The sequence below is a fragment of the Mauremys reevesii genome, linkage group 1, assembly GCF_016161935.1.
Source record: "Mauremys reevesii isolate NIE-2019 linkage group 1, ASM1616193v1, whole genome shotgun sequence".
Taxonomy (NCBI): domain Eukaryota; kingdom Metazoa; phylum Chordata; order Testudines; family Geoemydidae; genus Mauremys; species Mauremys reevesii.
Window position 1 is genome coordinate 192,213,584 of NC_052623.1, and position 17,546 is coordinate 192,231,129.

At 41.3% G+C, this 17,546-nt stretch overlaps 1 long non-coding RNA gene across 1 annotated transcript in view; it reads right to left on the reverse strand.

Annotated features, from left to right (window-relative positions):
- Positions 1-5,478: 5,478 nt before the first annotated feature.
- Positions 5,479-17,546, reverse strand: part of LOC120387969 — a 64,320-nt gene continuing 52,252 nt past the window's right edge. The window contains exon 4 of the long non-coding RNA XR_005590459.1: positions 5,479-5,551. This is a non-coding gene — a long non-coding RNA (uncharacterized LOC120387969). The remainder of the gene's footprint in view (positions 5,552-17,546) is intronic.

The following is a 17,546-nucleotide window of genomic DNA, read 5'->3' on the forward strand; positions in this document are numbered from 1 at the left end:
TTTTCAAAATCTCATGGTTTGGTAGTACTACAGAGGACACACTCTTCCCCTTTAGTATCTCTTTCTAGGTTTTGTGACAAGACCAATACTAGAGCTTCAGTAACCCTGGGACTCTACTGTCTGCTGTCCCAGCCTATGAGGCAGGAAGCCCTATATCTGGCTTCCTGTTGGTTGCATGCTTGCTCCTAGTCATGTGCTCCTACAGATATTCCAGTTTTAAAGGATTCAAGGTCTATAAACAGGCACACTGGAGTGTTCACATGAACCCCAATGCATAGTGCTGTGCTACACTCCTTCATCCTTGACACATCATCTCTTACTTCCACTTGCCTATCCAACTCCTGCCCAATCTAAAACTCAAATCGTAGGTTAACAACCAAATAAAACAAACTTAAGCACAAACCATTAAAAAAGTTATTTTTCCTCTAAATCAAAGCAAAACTGCTTGGCAGTACCATCCACTGATACTGAGAGTTGCATGTTAGAACTGAGCTTCTTGAAATCGTCCAGTAACTGTTACACCATTTTGAGGAGAAGCAGAAAATGCGTGTCATACTGTATTATTTCTGTATTTTCCACTTTATCCCACCACATATGTGTACAGAGCGCTAGAATGATATGTGTATAACACAGATGCAATACCTGGACACACAATTTATTTGTTCCCTTATGCTCTCTGGAAATGATATACTGAATGAAGAACAACAGTGTAGAAGATGCTTCAATGTGTCTAAGCTGCTGGCTGACATAATATGAAGCATGTTTCATTGATCATGGAGAAGCAGCACCAGAACTCTTTCATTATGCTCCCATGGAAGAAAAGACAAGAAATGGAGGGAGGGGAGTAGGGGAGAGGGGAAGAGAGAGAGAGAGGCAAACTAAAAAACCTGCCATAATAAAGAAAGATGAGAAAACCAACAACTTATATATTTGTCAAAAATGCACAAAGAGCTGAAACAGAGGTCTCAGCTAATCGATAGCAAGAGGCTATTAAATACTATGGTAGTAAATAACACATAAATATGCCAACTAATTGAACTACCATCGGCAGAGGATTCAAGTAAGTAATTAAAGTATAATTCTCCTTGCACTAAATATTAAAGCCAAATGACTCTATTCAAAACCTTAGGCATTTTATAACAAGGGGAGGGGTAACCTTCAGGAAAACACATAATAGTTTGGAAAGCTTGAAGTTGGGAATACATACCTGCCTAGTGAGTGAACAGTCTCTCCAGATAAGAAGTTAACTTAACGTAGTCAATTTTCAATGTACAAGAGAGAGAAATTAGGGTAGGAAGAAATTATAAAATATTTACATCCGCTAAGATATGGCCCATTTTGTCCAGTAATATTAAAGTTGAGATGTAGCACAATAAATGTTTCACTTCTCTAAAACCTATGGAAACAGCCACCATTTCTCTGTTTCCAGCAGAATATTAAGAAAACGTTAACATTACTTAGAACCATTTATGATTTTTTTTCCTAGATGTACTCCATTGTAAAGGATGCAGACAATTGACTGTAAAGTTTCCTTTAACCTTTTTACTGGGTGGTTAGGTATTAAAGGTAGGACCAGGTATTCTATATTCTTAAAATGGAGACTACTGCTTGATATCTTCCCTAAAGGTAATAGAAAGATGCATGAAAACTTTTTAATGACCACTGTATGGCTAATAAGGAGAAATTCACTCTTAGGTAAAAGTTAATAAATAAGGGAAAGAAAATGGCTTTAAAAAGGCATTATCTGGGTTACTCCAATCTGTGTTTCCATGGAAATAGAAATTAAAAAAATCTTTTGGCAGCTGGTAGACAGGCAGCAGCTGACAACTCTCACTACCAGATTTTAGCAATTGACTTTTAGAGGCTGGTTCCAAGAGCCAACTTGCAAAAACAAGCACAAAGGCTTTAGGACGAGGTTGGCTGCTATCATATGTACTACTTCAAACTGGAGGAGGGGGTTTGTGATGAGGAAAAAAACCTAGTTTTATTTAGAGAAATGTTTACACTTCTCCATTGGCTACTGTCACTTGGGCTTTTGCTTTCAATCTAGAAATGTATGCAATGTGTGCAGATATAATTGCATACCTTGCCATGTGTTGTGTATGTATTCATGTATATACTTAATGAGAGGCATTGGTATATATCTACTGTGTCTTACTTTGTATGCAAACACTCAACAGCTTACAGCAAAATATAAGACTACACCAAGTAAATTTGGGAGAGAAATAAACTCACATGATGGTTAAGATGGTTTTATTAAGCAAAACTTAATTTCATATAATCATAGAAGATTAGGGGTGGAAGAGACCTCAGGCGGTCATCTAGTCCAACCTCCTGCTCAAAGCAGGACCAACACCAACTAAATCATCCCAGCCAGGGCTTTGTGAAGCTAGGCCTTAAAAACCTCTAAGGATAGAGATTCCACTACCTCCCTAGTTAACCGATTCAGGTGCTTCACCACTCTCCTAGTAAAATAGTTTTTCTTAATATCCAGCCTTGATCTCCCCCACTGCAACATGCGATCATAGGTTCTCGTTCTGTCATCTGCCACCACTGAGAACAGCCTAGCTCCATCCTCTTTGGAACCCCTCTTTAGGTAGTTGAAGGCTGCTATCAAATCCCCCCTCACTATTCTCTTCTGCAGACTAAATAAGCCCAGTTCCTTCAGCCTTTCCTCATAAGTCATGTGCCCTAGCCTCTCCAATTTGTCCATATCATTTCTGTAGTGGGGGGCCCAAAACTGGATGCAATACTCCAGATGTGGCCTCACCAGTGCCGAATAAAGGGGAATAATCACTTCCCTCAATCTTCAGGCAATGGTCCTTCTAATGCAACCCAATATGCCGTTAACCTTTTTGGCAACAAGGGCACACTGTTGACACATATCCAGCTTCTCATCCACTGTAATCCCCAGGTCCTTTTCTGCAGAACTGCTGCTTAGCCAGTCAGTCCCCAGCCTGTAGCAGTACATGGGATTCTTCCTTCCTAAGTGCAGGACTCTACACTTGTCCTTGTTGAACCTCATCAGACTTCTTTTGGCCCAATCCTCCAAGTTGTCTACATCAGCCTGGATCCTATCCCTACCCTCCAGCGTATCTACCTCTCCCCCCAGCTTGGTGTCATCCGTGAACTTGCTGAGGGTGCAATCCATCCCATTTTCCAGATCATTAATGAAGATGTTGAATTTGTTTCACACAATGGCTACTTATGGTCAACATAAGCTAGAATAGTGTGGGGGTACTCAGGTTTGAAAGGGACATAAACCATATAAATTGAGGGGTAGAATTCAGGATGCTGTCTGGGGACTCATCAGGTTAGGAAGAGAATCATAAAAGGATTGGAGAAAGTGCTGGGATACTCTGAGGAGCACTGCAGAAAGGGAGTGTAGTGAGGAGGCCTGGCTCCCAGCCACCCCAGAGAGGGACGAGCCCTTACGGATGCCAAAGTGGGCGGAGTCACTGGAGCCTGCGCCCGCCTCCCAGAGGTCAAGGTGCAGGGCAGGAAGTATAAAAGCCCAACCCCAGGGCTCAGAAGTGGGCTGGCCGCCAGAGAGGCCAGACACTGATGCCCCAGCTCCTGCTGGGGAGACTCCCGACGCCCGTGACCGACCCGAGGACTGGCCATACCTGTGGAGGCTGGATGCCAATCAGACACCGGAAGAGCCAGTAAGCCGACCAGTACAAAGGGACCCAGAGAAGCTGCCCAGTTTACCCCTTGCTCAGTATCCTGAGGATCCCATGGTGCTAGAGGCCGTGGAAGACGACGCTGAGACACAGGTACTGGTAGAGTGGGAGGTCGGAAGTAGCCCGGGGGCAGCCGACCCTAGTCTGGCTGCCGCACACCCAGAGCCAATGTGTGTGTTGCGGCCAGGATCCCCACTGACACAGCAGCAGGCTGCCTGCCGCTGTTAGGGCCCCGGGCTGGGACACAGAGGAGTGGGTGGGCCTGCGTCCCCCCTGCCACCCCACTCACAGGTGGCAATCTCCCCCTCACCCTGTCGCTCAGGACCTAGGGCCGGGGCTTAATATTGAACTGTTTGCTCAGCCCCTGCCTGAGGGTCTGAGCCCTGACTGTTGTTTGCTGCCCCGCCCTGAGCTAGGGCCCGGGCTTACAATATGGAACTATTTGCTCAGCCCCTGCCTGAGGGCCTGAGCTCCTGACTGTTTACTGCCTCACCAGGCTAATTCGCCAGCTCATCGGACTCGTGTAGTGAGGCGGCCTGGCTCCCAGTCGCCCCAGGGAGGGGCGACCCCAAGAGCGGACGTCTACAGGGAGGCAAAAGTAAAGCATTGTCAAAGACTAGCTTTCCACAGTGCTTGTGAGTTTCCCAGTATTGGCCATAAACAGCCATAGATAGTCATCTTGTGGGTGCTAAAACTGCAAGCCTTTCTTAAAACTGCAGTTGTTGCCAATGATGATGCTGGCCTCTTTCCTGATGCCACTGCCAATGAAGCCAACGTGGGACTTGCAAGCTGCTGTGAATCTGTAGATCAGTTCATATGCTAAAACACTCTCTCTTTCTTGCCAGCACTCAGAGTCTGGATTTTGGGATTATTCTGCAGATTAATATAGAGCACAAAGTCACTCATCCATTATCTGCTGAATTTGGCCTGTGTGACACCTTGCTCCGGTCACCCAGAACTGTGAGTCACTGTTTTATAACTCTGCCTCAGCAAAAGTGAGCTTCTCTAAGGCCTGGTCTACACTAGGGGGGGTCAAACTAAGGTACGCAACTTCAGCTATGTGAATAGCGTAGCTGAAGTCGAACTACCTTAGTTCGAACTACTTACCCGTCCTCACGGCGTGGGATCGAAGTCCGCGGCTCCGACGTCGACTCCGCCACCGCCGTTCACGGTGGTGGAGTTCCGGAGTCGACGGGAGCGTGTTCGGAGTTCGATATATCGCGTCTAGATGAGACGCGATATATCGAACTCTGAGAAGTCGATTGCTACCCGCCGACCCGGCGGGTAGTATGGACGTACCCTCAGCTATGAGTCAGCTCCCTGACACGCCAGCTTGTCTGCCTTGTTAGGAAACTCCTTAGAAGTCTGCCAGTCCAAACCTTGTCTTGCAGGTAACAACCAATGAACCCTGAGTTCCCCAGAGACACTTTTCTGCAGTGTTCAGTCCATCTCACGGGACTGTCATTGAAGTTATCAAATTTGCTGCCTCTAAAGAGACAGAACTCATACCAGCCTGTTAGTTTGTCTGAGGATTTTAACATTCAGATTAGTACAAAGCCATGAGATAGTTTTGTAATAAAACAAGAATAAGTTTACTAACAAGGAAAAGAGATGTAAGTGATAATAAGTAAGAACAGAAGACACTGATATGGTTACAAGTAAAATAATCCATGCTTTAAAGTAACTAAAATTTACAATCTTTTTATGTAGGTTTCTCACCTATATTCAATTCTCAGAGACTCCAAGCCCCTCAGTTGAAGGATCCAACTTTCTCAGATTACAAGAGCTCTGTCCCCTTATTGCCGTCCAATGATAGATGACAAAATGGCCTTTTGTCACTGCTTGCATCTTCACAGAGTTCACAGAACCTGTTTCAAGAGGTAGAAAGCCTTCCTGGGGGTGCAGTCTTCATCCCCCATTGAGATTGTTAAGTGGTCATCATCCCCCACTTGCTTGCTTGATGACTTTGTTTACCTGACTTGCAAATATGCTTTTTACTGTCTTTGGCCTCACCTTGCTTAATTATATACAGATATAATTAAGCCTGGGAGACAATTCCTTAATCTAGGATTGTATGCAGTGTAGTTATAGCTGTGCCAGTCCCAGGATAATAGAGATACAAGGTGGGTAAGGCAGTATCTTTTATTGGACCAACTTCTGTTGGTGAGAGAGACAAGCTTTCTGTTTGTTTGTCTCTTTCACCAACAGAAGTTGGTCCAATAAAAGATATTACCTCACCCACCTTCTTTGTCTGGGATGGCAGGCAGTGCCTAAATCCAGCCTAACACATTTTGGGAATATATTCCAGAACACACCTATAATGCTTTACATATCATTTGTACATACGTACATCATGCAATAATATTAATGACCAGCATATTACCAGTTTGCATATGACTCCTTACACACTATCTTTTATGTAGAGATTATTAAAACAGTGAGTTGGGGGCAATGAGTGTGTCAGGCTTGATGAGAGTTATGGCATGATGTGCCCTCTGTCAGATGGCATTTGAGGGATTCCCTATTCACAGCCTACTCTTGTTTGGGCTCGCACCCGGAACAGAAAGATTGTAAGTTTGTATAGGCAACTGTTGGTTAAATTCACCTTTTGCAATCAGTTGCTCGTGACCAAGCAACAGACAGAGAATGCAGAGAATGATTCTGAATAATAAAACAGAGATCTGAGAAAACAGCAAACTGCCCATGGAGAATTCCCCAAGAAAAAGAATGGTGACATTCAATTGGCTAAATGATTCAATATGAGTTACTCTCCTGTCTTTACTTTCTCTCTGCTATACTCCTGCTTGAATGGGCAATCATCACTAGGGCTTTGCTAACACATAATTCCACACTCTGGTCCTTCAAGGCTATAGCCAGCTGTGTCAGTCTGCTTCCCTCCTTGAGTTAATAGAGATAAAGCCAGTAGATTAACCTTCCATGCATATACTTTTGTCAATACACCCACACAATCTGCAATGTTTCTCAGGGAAGAAATGTACATATTAAAAGTCTCCTTTCACTTCTTGCCTCAGAGGAAAGCCACTTAGTTTAAAATTAAAGTTTCAACAACTCACATGCTACCTGATTGCCCTGGGTTGCTCCATTAGCAGTATGAGAATTTCATAGTTGGCTATCATGCAACTTCTGTTGCAAAAAGGCTTAGGAATTGTTATACTGGATAGAATGGTTTATTTTAACAAACAATGTTCAGGATTAAGAGGTTTCTGTGAGATTTTTGTTATTTATTACTATTTATTGATAAGTATAGTACCTTGTGCAAGCCTCAAAGCACTGTATATGATTAAATAAATAATAAATAGTGCTTAGCTAATGCTTGAACTGGAAAAAAGTGACATTGCACCCACAAAGTGGTGGCATGCTCACAGATCCAGATTAATGCAATTTTAGGTTCACTCTCATATGGGAACCACCCCCTCACGACCTTGCTTTGGTGATGTTGGCTGTGGTAGGGTCTACCCACAGCACAGCAGTCTTTTGAGTTCCTGGGGAGCCCACCACCACTCGTGTATGGGCAGACTTGGTCTTTCACCTCTCCAAACCTGCCTTCAAGCAGCCTGCAGTCTGTCCTGGAGGAAGGAAGACTCAGCCCCAGACACTCCATCAGAGCTTTCACTCTGTGTGTTGGGGGAGATCGCAGCTAACCCCACCCTAACAGAGCCATGTTGCAGTGGCTGCAGCAAGGACCCCTTTCTCCATACAGGCATCTGTGAGGTGATTTTGGCAGGGCCTCATGTTCACAGTGGCAGGTTGCAGAGTTAACACTCTATTGAGATGAATGGGCCACTTCATACGTCTGATAGCCATTTTTTCAGGCTGTCTTCAGATTCAGGCAGGCATTACTGCTTAGTTTACTCAGGACACATTGTCAAGCTTTTCTTCACATGCATGAGGGCTAGATACATATTTATTTTTAAATGAAAGATAAGATTCTGATATAATCACATGCTCAGAAGCTGGGGCCCTACCACATACCTTTAATAGTGTGCTTGGGTTCACATTTTGTCTAGCACCTCCAGTACTGATGGCCAACAAAATAATTGCTTTTGTCCCTGCAATCATTAGCAATACTTTGTTAAATAAGTATGAATAATTAGGTGAGAGTATAATTGCTTTTTCTGGAAATGACCCTAGTATAATTGCTGTTTCTGGAATTCTGAAAAGTATCATCAAAAAATTCAACATACTGACAGGATGAAACACAATTATACATGCTGTTGAGACCTGTAAGGATGCTGTTGGGAGATAATGTATCTCCAGATGAAATGTCTAGTAATGGGTATCGATTGTAATACCCTTGTTAAAGTGTAACTGATAGCTATGCTATGATTTTATCCTAGTGCTGTGAGAGGAAGTATAGATAGTGAAATGAATGGAAATGAAATACATTATTTTAATTGGTATAGATGATAGTCTGATATTCCTAATTACAGTTTGGTATATCAGGGTGAAAAGAAAATGAGAAAGGGGAAACCAACTTGAATAGTTAGCCCACTGAAGTCACATAATTCATTTGTTGTTTAATTAGACTAATTCAAGTACATGTTTTGCCTGCATCTAATGAGTTTTATGTAATTCAGGCTTCTAAGTTATAGTGATGCCCTCCCATTGTATGTGGAATATTTTCTCATGTAATCTGAGCCTTTAACTTTTTTCATTGAACCATAATTACGTTACTTGTTTAAATGCACCTTAGTCTTATTTTGTCTTCATATCCAGTGAGAGTATGAGGTAAGCCCTGGTTATAGGATACCCAAACTCAAAGCTTTTAGGTGAAAGCTTATGAAAACCCTCACCTGTGTGAGTGTGAAAGTAGTGTTCTAGTCATGAGGTCAGGGGTTGAATGCCAACATTTAAACCAGCCAGGTCATAGGATGGTGGTTAGGGTGATGGTCAGAAAAAGAGTAGGGGAGGGAAACAGTCTCTTTGCTCAGAGGCAGGGAGGGTGCCGCTTACATTTTATTTGATGGGAATGTATTCTCCCAGGAAACCAAGTTTCCATTTTTATATGTAGACATATTTTCTGTAAATAATATTTAAAAAATCACACAAAAACCTTGCTCTCCTATACGAGACAAAATTGATTTTAAAAAGCTTCAGAAATTTAAACTTTTTCCATACATTTTTTTCAAGCCAAAATCTGGCTTTTTAGTGACTCAGAATTATTTTCAGTGTTGATAAATAACTGAATAAAATTAAAGGCGGCCTAGTTTCTGTGCCCAAAACCAGTGCAGTTGTACACCTCATGCAACTTCATTAAAGCCAGTGAGGTTATACAGAGTGTAAGTCGAAGACTTTGGCCCCAAGATAACTACTGATATAGGCCTAGATACACAAGGGTAACTAGCTACCTATACCCCAGACTTAGGTGCCTAAGTCTCAGTTTCAGGCTCCCCTGCTATCTACAAACATCCCACTTTGCCGCCTCCTAACTCTGTAGGCACCTAAACACAGTACCTAAATTTCCACTGTAAAATTCCCTAGGTGTCCAAGTTTCTGCCTCTGGGCATGTGCACTGCTGCCTCACCCTAGATTCCCAGATGCCTATCTCCTGCCTAGGCCCCAGTGTGATGCATGAACGAGGGGAAGATAGAGGAGGGCCTATCTCATATGCAGGGCCTGATCAAGTAGTTCTTAAAGAAGCCCCTACCAGCTCTAGTACCATTCAAAATCTGACCACCAAAGGGAGCAGAAAATAACTTATAGGCCAGTTAAGAGTATTTGCCTTGACTGTGGGATACTCAGGTTCAATTCGTCCCTTTGCCTAGCAAGAAAGGATTCACTGTGCTACGGGATATTCTGAAGTGGGGGGCTCTGTTAGTCTTTCTCTCCAACTGAGGTTATTCCACTGTTTATGAATAAATTAAGTCACCAAAACAGGGAGCATGGACTCTGGATCTTCCATGTGGGTATCCTAAACAAAAATAATTTTTGCACTCTTTCTGGGTCAGTTAATACATACATGTGTAATGAAACACTAAAACTGCACAGAGTTTTTCCTCCTTCTTCTCCAACTCAAGCAAATCTTGAGAGTGCTAGCATAGCAAGGTTGCATGGGGTACATACCAGAGGTGACTTTGAACACTAATTCTTTGGTCAGCTTAAATTTATTCAGCTACTTATCAAATGCAACTACTTATCAATGTATCAGCTACTTAGATATGCAAAGATTTTTGTCTGACAATAAAGGGCCAAATTTTGGCTCAATAGAGTAGTTTCTGGTAAGAGTTGAAGGTTTTACAGTTTTTTAAGGAATTAGTTAAAATAGAAAATGTTGTTAAATGTACTGCAGAATCTGAGATATAATGGCAGAATTGCAGGACTGGCAAAGGGTTTTTGTTTTGTTTTTTAAACAGAACTTTAATCTGGGCTCCTTGCATGTATAACAATGAAAGATTGATAGCATCATCATAAGGGGAAATAACAGGGGAGTCTTATCAGTGTGAGCAATTTACATGGACTTTTAAAATCTAGCATTAACCTTGCTATTGTATGCTTCTCCTGGACACATCCAGGCTCTGTAGTTTAGATTATTTTCATTTATTTTTAATAACATTGCAGAGCTTCTCATTAACTTCCTATTACAACTCATTCATTCACTGATATCTCTAAATATCATGGTTTTACTTAGTAACCACCACAGGACAAGTTCTCTCCTCCTTCTCCCTCACTGCGCTCACTCATTTTCAGTCTTATCTTAAACCTTCTCATTACTTGTTTTAGTGCATTGATAGTCCCTTTTGGAACAAAATATTGCATTCAGGCCACTAGTTTTGGCCTCATTTGACTTGTGTGGACTATTGCTAGCAAATTGCCTAGCAGTTTTTGGTATTAAAGTTGCAGCATGAATGACTAAAACTGAGACATAATAAGCAGCAGAATAATCCAGATAATTTTTTGGGCACACATGTGCCTTTTCATAAACTAGAAATGGGGAGGAACTCTTGGTCTAGTGATTATAGCCAGGGTGATGGAGTCAAAACTCCTGGCATAAAACTAAAGCAATGGAGAGAAGAATCAGGCATAAGTCTTCAACCTTCTGGACCACATTTATACATTTTTTCCTTATTGCTTTGCAACCTTTTAATACCCAAGTTCAAATTCTCTTCCTGTATTGTCGTTCATGTCCTTCCTCCCACTGTGTGCCCCCTTGATCACACACAGGTTCTCATCATTAGTACTGAAATGTATATTATCTATGCTGCAAGCTGTATGCCATCAGTGAAATCTCACTTTTAAAGAGGTGATTTCTTCGGTACATTTATTTTTATGTTGTTAGTTTATGAAATGACAACACAACTTCATTTTTATTTCTTTCTTTTCTCTTGTTCTGTGACAGTTTTATATTGCTTAGGTATGCAAGTCCACTGAAGAGCTGATTGTTCTCACATTTTTTTTTGTAAGTGACAAAAATATAGAGAAGATTAAAAATATTTTTCATCCCACTGTTGCCTGAATAGGCAGAAGCACAGCATATGCCCTTACACTACAGTGCTTATTATTGCAATACTATGGCAATAACTGAAGGAAAAAAAGTATTTCTGTGCCATGAAATAAAGAAAATAAAACCCACATACTATCACAGTCCCATAATGGAAGCACATTTATGGAAGAATCTTTTTTTCCACTTGTACTCATGAGTAGTGGGATTATTCCCTAGGAGCCTTACACCAACTCACTAACAGCCAAACATACCAGAAAGTTTACTTATTTACAGTCTATTCCTGCTCCCATTAAAGTCGGTGGGAAAACTCCCACTGACTTCTGTCTATCTTCGTATTTGTGGTCATCATCACTGTAGCTTCTGAGCACCTCAGGAACATCAATGAAGTTATTCTCAGAACACAACTCTTATGAAGGGGCTATGCTGGGATTCAACCCCACACTTTTGAAGACTTAGCCCAATGGTTTAGTCACAAGACTATCTTTCAATAGGACCACCAGCGAGCTCTTCTATAGATAACAATACCAACTAGGTTTTCTAAAACATGAAAGCCCGTCTCACCATATATGTACAGTACTTCCATTTATCTTTGACTAAAGCATTCTCTATACAGGCTAATACTAATTTAATAAAGCAGCCCGTACCATTTGCATGCATCAGTCTAATTTATATTTTTTACTACTAGCATTTGTTCTATTATTATGAGTGTTTTATGGGCAGAGCAGCATGTGCCTATCCACAGCCAGAAGGTGACTCATGCCCCCAATTCAAATGGGGTTGCTGTGGGTATAAGTAGTAACAGATTTTGTCCCATCGTTTTTTTTTCCAATTAGACTTTTTTGTTTTAAGGACAATTTTTGAGCATAATGGTGTCATGTTATAAATAAGTAATGTGAAAACATTTTGGCAAAACACCAAGATTGTAATATTTGCTTTTTTTGAAAAAAAAAATCATAATTATAATTGTAAAGGCAAAATCCTGATGTAACTGCCAGAGGGATGTTGAGGGATGTGGTACAAGAGCTATTCTGTCAGGACAGGTTGGAATTGGTCAGGGTAGACTGCCATGAAGCTATGCAGGTACATTTTGCTTCTTTGAAAAGGAACTGCCCATGTTGCTGGTCACAATATTCACAACCAGTTTTACAGGGTTCTGCAGACATGCCCCTTCATGCAATGATGCTGTTTTGAGTACTGTATAGAGATCATGCACTGTTTGTGTCTGCCTCTGTCCGCCTTCCCTACTAGCAGAGCTACACTGCACATGACAGGGCTAGCTACAAGCATGCTCTCCTACTCTCTTCCTTCTCCCATTTCCGAATTAAAAATATAATTCTTTGGAGACTTTACATGCTATAAGCCGTGTTAAAAATATTGTGAGCATGAAGTAGAAGGTAAAAGGCTTTAGCTCGTACAGTATGCACGGGGAAAGTCAGGACATCCACAATAAGTTCCTCAGCTAGTATCATGTGAGATTCTGAATCAGAAAAATGAATGTAGGACTCCTGCCTTGAACTTGCATGCTGAAAGTTCTGTCTGTATTGTAATTGGGTAAATAGCACTTCGCTGGAAGTCAGTAAAGAGGGGTAAGTGACATTCACACCTCTTAATTGGTGACAGTGGCAAGAAAAGCAAAAGATTGGATGACTGAGATTCTAATACTGCATATAAAATGGAAATTATTGCCTCATTGAAAATCCAGTACTTCAGGCTTGGCTAGAACCCTTAATACTTCATGCCAAATGTTTAAAGTAGCTTATGTTAAAATGAGCATCTAAGCTTCTTCTAAAAAGTATTTTATTGGATATATGGTCACTTCCTGTAACCCTTACATTCTATTATGTACCCTCCATACTGAATGATCCTGTTTTGTTCCTTACACATTACTCCCTTCTTGTTTAGGTTTAACCAACCATTTAAGCTAAGCTACATATAGCAGATTTCTTCTTCCTTTTTTTCCTAGAAGAAGTACAATACCACTGATTTTTCCATTAAATCTGATTAAGGTCCTCCTACAATCCCAAAATGCCTACATGGGTGGACAAAAATTTCTGCCGGAAAAATCAGCATTGAAATAATTAGGCTTAGAAATTGTTTAGGAGAAGAATGCAGCAAGACATACTTCCTTAACAGCGACCGGTACTGTTTGTTTCTCTTTGTGCTCAGTAAAAGAGTATGTCTGTGTATCTTAGGTCCTCATGTGCCCATATTCCCACAGTATGTGAGTGTCTCACAATTATTAATGTATTTATCTTCACGCCACCTCTGTGAGGGAGGGCAATACACTTCTACCTCGATATAACGCTGTCCTCAGGAGCCAAAAAATCTTTCCGCATTATAGGTGAAACCACGTTATGTTGAACTTGTTTTGATCCACCGGAGTGCGCAGCCCCATCTCCCCCAGAGCACTGCTTTACCACATTATATCCGAATTCATGTTATATCAGGTTGCGTTATATCGGGATAGAGGTGTACTACTATCCCCATTGTATAGTGGGGAAGGGAAGCAGATGGAAAAAAAGAAAGGGCTTTTAGTATAAAAGGACAAGCTTGAACTGACTTGTGGTCTTCCTTTTGATTCAGCAAATGGATGGGACCATTGGTCCCAGAGGAACCCCCAACCCTGTATGGAGGGGTTGGAAGAGCATTGGTCTAACAGGGCCCCATAAGTCTGATGGGTGATTTCTGGTGCTTTTATTAGTAAGTATGCAGGAACTTTTATTGTTTTTATATGTTTTCTCTGTGATGCTTTTACTCTGCTGAGAAAGAGGTGTATGGTAACTTGCAACTACTGGCTATACACTGTTCATTGCCCTTGGAGAGAAAGCAAAGCACAGGCTCTGGCTGTTAGGCAGACTGGCTTGCTAGAGATATCCCAGCATAAGACAGGGAGTTGTGCAGCCTTAGAACCCTTGGTCAGTGGGGAGTGGGACACTTATCTCTGTCCAAAGACAGGTGATGGCTGGAGACCTGAGACTGACTGGGCATTCCTGGAGTGGATCATGGAGGGGAGGAAAAAGGTGTAGCTACCCTGAAACTGACATGTCTGATACCTGCTCACACAAAGATACTGACTTGGGTCTGGATTCAGTAAAGCATCCTTATTCAGGACAGTGAATGAGTACTTGCAGAAGTTTCTCTGAAGGCTTGGACTAAAATCCTGTCCTGAATACAGATGGGCTTGAGCTCATAATTCTGTTATGTTCTGAATCAGGGTCATTACCTAGACATTTTAAAAAAAATCTTTGTTTTTTTTTAAACAATATTTTTTGCAACCTATGAAATTAGTATGACTTCCCTTTTGAACATATTATGGCCCTGATTCACTACTCCATTTTTAAGCCATTGTACCTCCATTGATTTCAGTGAAGTTACTGTGGTCTACAACTGGAGTTATGAAACTCCAGGCCTTATGAAACTAAATTACTTTTAATTTAAACTAATCTGAAAAGCGATCATGATGTCCTCAGGTTACCCCTCTGGGCTGTACAGGTGCTTCTGTACAAAGCAGATTTTGATTTAGAATTAGCTAATCCTATTTGTGAATGTATATTAGTTTTTACCAGCTTTAGTCTTTGATTCAATATGTATTATTGTAAATGTAAATATTCAAACCTGACAAATTAAATAAGGAAATTCTTTCCAAACACTTCTTTTTATTACTGTTTGGGGCTTCACCAACTGTTTGTGTGTCTGTGGGAAACCCACATGTGCATATATTGAGGAAATATTTGAAAGGATCACTTTAAAATAGACCTTTAGTTTGCTGTAAAATGTGAGAATAACAAATTTGGGACCTAATAAGTTCAGGTGCTTTCCCAACAATCCAAACCTCCTACCTGTAGGATTTGGGACCTCATCTATGCGTGAGTGCAGCTAGACAGATGATTGGAACAAGGCAAAAGACTAGGGTCCAAATTTTGAAATCTGGGTGGCTAAAGTTAGGCTTCTATATCCATATTTAGGTATTTAAAGGCCCCGATCCTGCAAAAAGAACAGCACAAATGAACCCCCATTCCACATAGAACCCATTGACTTCAGTGGGGCTCCATCTGGTTCTCTTTGCAGGATTCAGGATCTAACATTTTCTATGGTAGTGAGCATCCACAAATCCCACTGTAGACAATTGGAGCTGCAGGTTCTCAACACCTTTGAAAATCAAGTTACTTTTTATTTCCAAGCCTATATAAGGTTTTAGAAGCTTGACTGCAGGTCAGGGGTACAGGAACAGTTTGTATGGGGGTGGTGCTGAGAGCCATTGAACCAAACTGTAAACCTGGTATATGATGGAAACCACTTCAAGCCAGGGGGTGCTGCTGCATCCCCAGCACTCCTAGTTACAGCACCTATGCTGCAGGCACCAGGTTTGGAAAATGTCAGTCTAAAAATGAAGTCATATTCCCTAATATATATGGAATGCTTGTTTTGTGTATTTATATCTAGTTTATTACCTTTTACTTTTAGAATGTTCTAGCCATTTAAAGCAAAAAGTTAAATTGTGCATTGTGTTAAAAATGCTTTTGTTGGTTATTTCTCCATTCTGTGATATGTGGTGGAGTTCTACAGCTATCAGTTAAGCCCTCTTTACAGCAAGTGTAACCCACACACCTTCTGGGTGTGGTGTTGTGTCCCGTCTAGTGGCACCAAGATACTTAAAGAGAACGATAAAATGAGTCTGCATAACAGCCAGTTGGCTTTTAGCTCATGCGGTAGAGCAGAGGAGGCCAACCTGAGCCTGAGAAGGAGCCAGAATTTACCAATGTACTTTTCCAAAGAGCCACAGTAATATGCCAGCAGCCCCTCATCAGCTCCCATCCCCACTCCCAACGCCTCCCACCCACCGATCAGCGCCTCCCTCTCCCTCCTTGCACCTCCTGATCAGCTGTTTCGTGGCATGCAGGAGGTTCTGAAGGGGCGGGGGGAGGAGCGAGGGTACGGCAAGTTCAGGAGAGGGGGTGGAGTGGGGGCAGGGCCATGGCAGAGCCAGGGGTTAAGCAATGAGCACCCTCTGGCACATTGGAAAGTTGGTGTCTGTAGCGCCATCCCTGGAGTCCGTGCCTATACAAGGAGATGCATATTAACTTCTGAAGAGCCACATGTGGCTCCGGAGCCACAGGTTGGTCACCCCTGGGATAGAGGCTTATGCACTAAGTTCCAGAGTTCCCCAGTTTGATCCTGCCCACTGACAACCGGGTCTGTCAGTGTTATACAAGCACTGCGTTATAATTAATTTTTTTTTGCAATTCATTGTACTTACATATATTTGCATGCTCCAGTGTGATTTGTTAAAAAGTTGGCTTAATTAGAATGGCATCCTGGTTATGAAATATCACATTATGATGATGTCACATGCATGAGAGATGAATGTTGAATGCCTAATACTTTTGTAGCATTTGTTCTACTTGACATATATGTGTGTTAGAGAGGGGATTTGAAAACCTTTACAGTGAATTGCTGTTTTTCAAGGGGAGAAAAAAATCTCACTCTCGAAGAACATATTCCTTGATTTGTATCCTAGCCATGAGAAAAAACATTGGAAATTCATGCTGCATTGAACAAAGATCATACACATGCATTTAAATCACTTAATCTAACTTTTTAATGGTGCAATTTAGAATTATGTTCTTTTTGCATTTGTAATTAGAGGGTGGAACAGATGTGGAAGACTTAGTTTAAAGTGATGTGTTCATTAAAATAATCTTTGTTGCCAAGTGATCGCTCACCTATAGAAGGATTTTTATTCCCTACTTCAGATTTTTGCTCCATTTAAATACACTGAAAGCTGTATAGAATTTAAGAAGAGCTTGCTTTGGGAGTGGGAGGATTACCACAAAGGGATTTACCAAGGCTTCCACTTCAGATCCATCTTCTAATACTGAAATTTAATTCTGCCAGCCAATTAGAGCATATATGCTGTATGGTCACTGATTCACTACTATATGGTACAATAATTTTAATGTACCATACAATATGGTAAAATCCATGTCCAGTGCTAATTAAGGTCTCAGACTTTGCTTAGGAGGTTATTTTGACCAGGATATGGTTATTTAGATTGCAAACTCCTTGGGCTAGGGACCCGATCTTCATTGTTGTATGTAAAATTCCAATTGTAGCAAACAGTTGATGTTACATACAAAATAAAAATCTCCCAAACAAGAATGACCTTGAGTTATTCTCTACAGTGGACATACCAAACTGAATATATGACTAGTCAGGTTGCTGAATAGCCGTACCTTACTGATACAAGTGAAAATAGCATTTAAAAATATACAAGCGTTAACCAATTAGGCTCTAATTCAGGAAAGTCCTTAAGTGCATTCCTGAATGAGGATATTTTCTTGAGTCAGGGCGTTACAGACTAACTTATTTACCAAAGGACAGTATGTTTTGTAAGAGCTCTT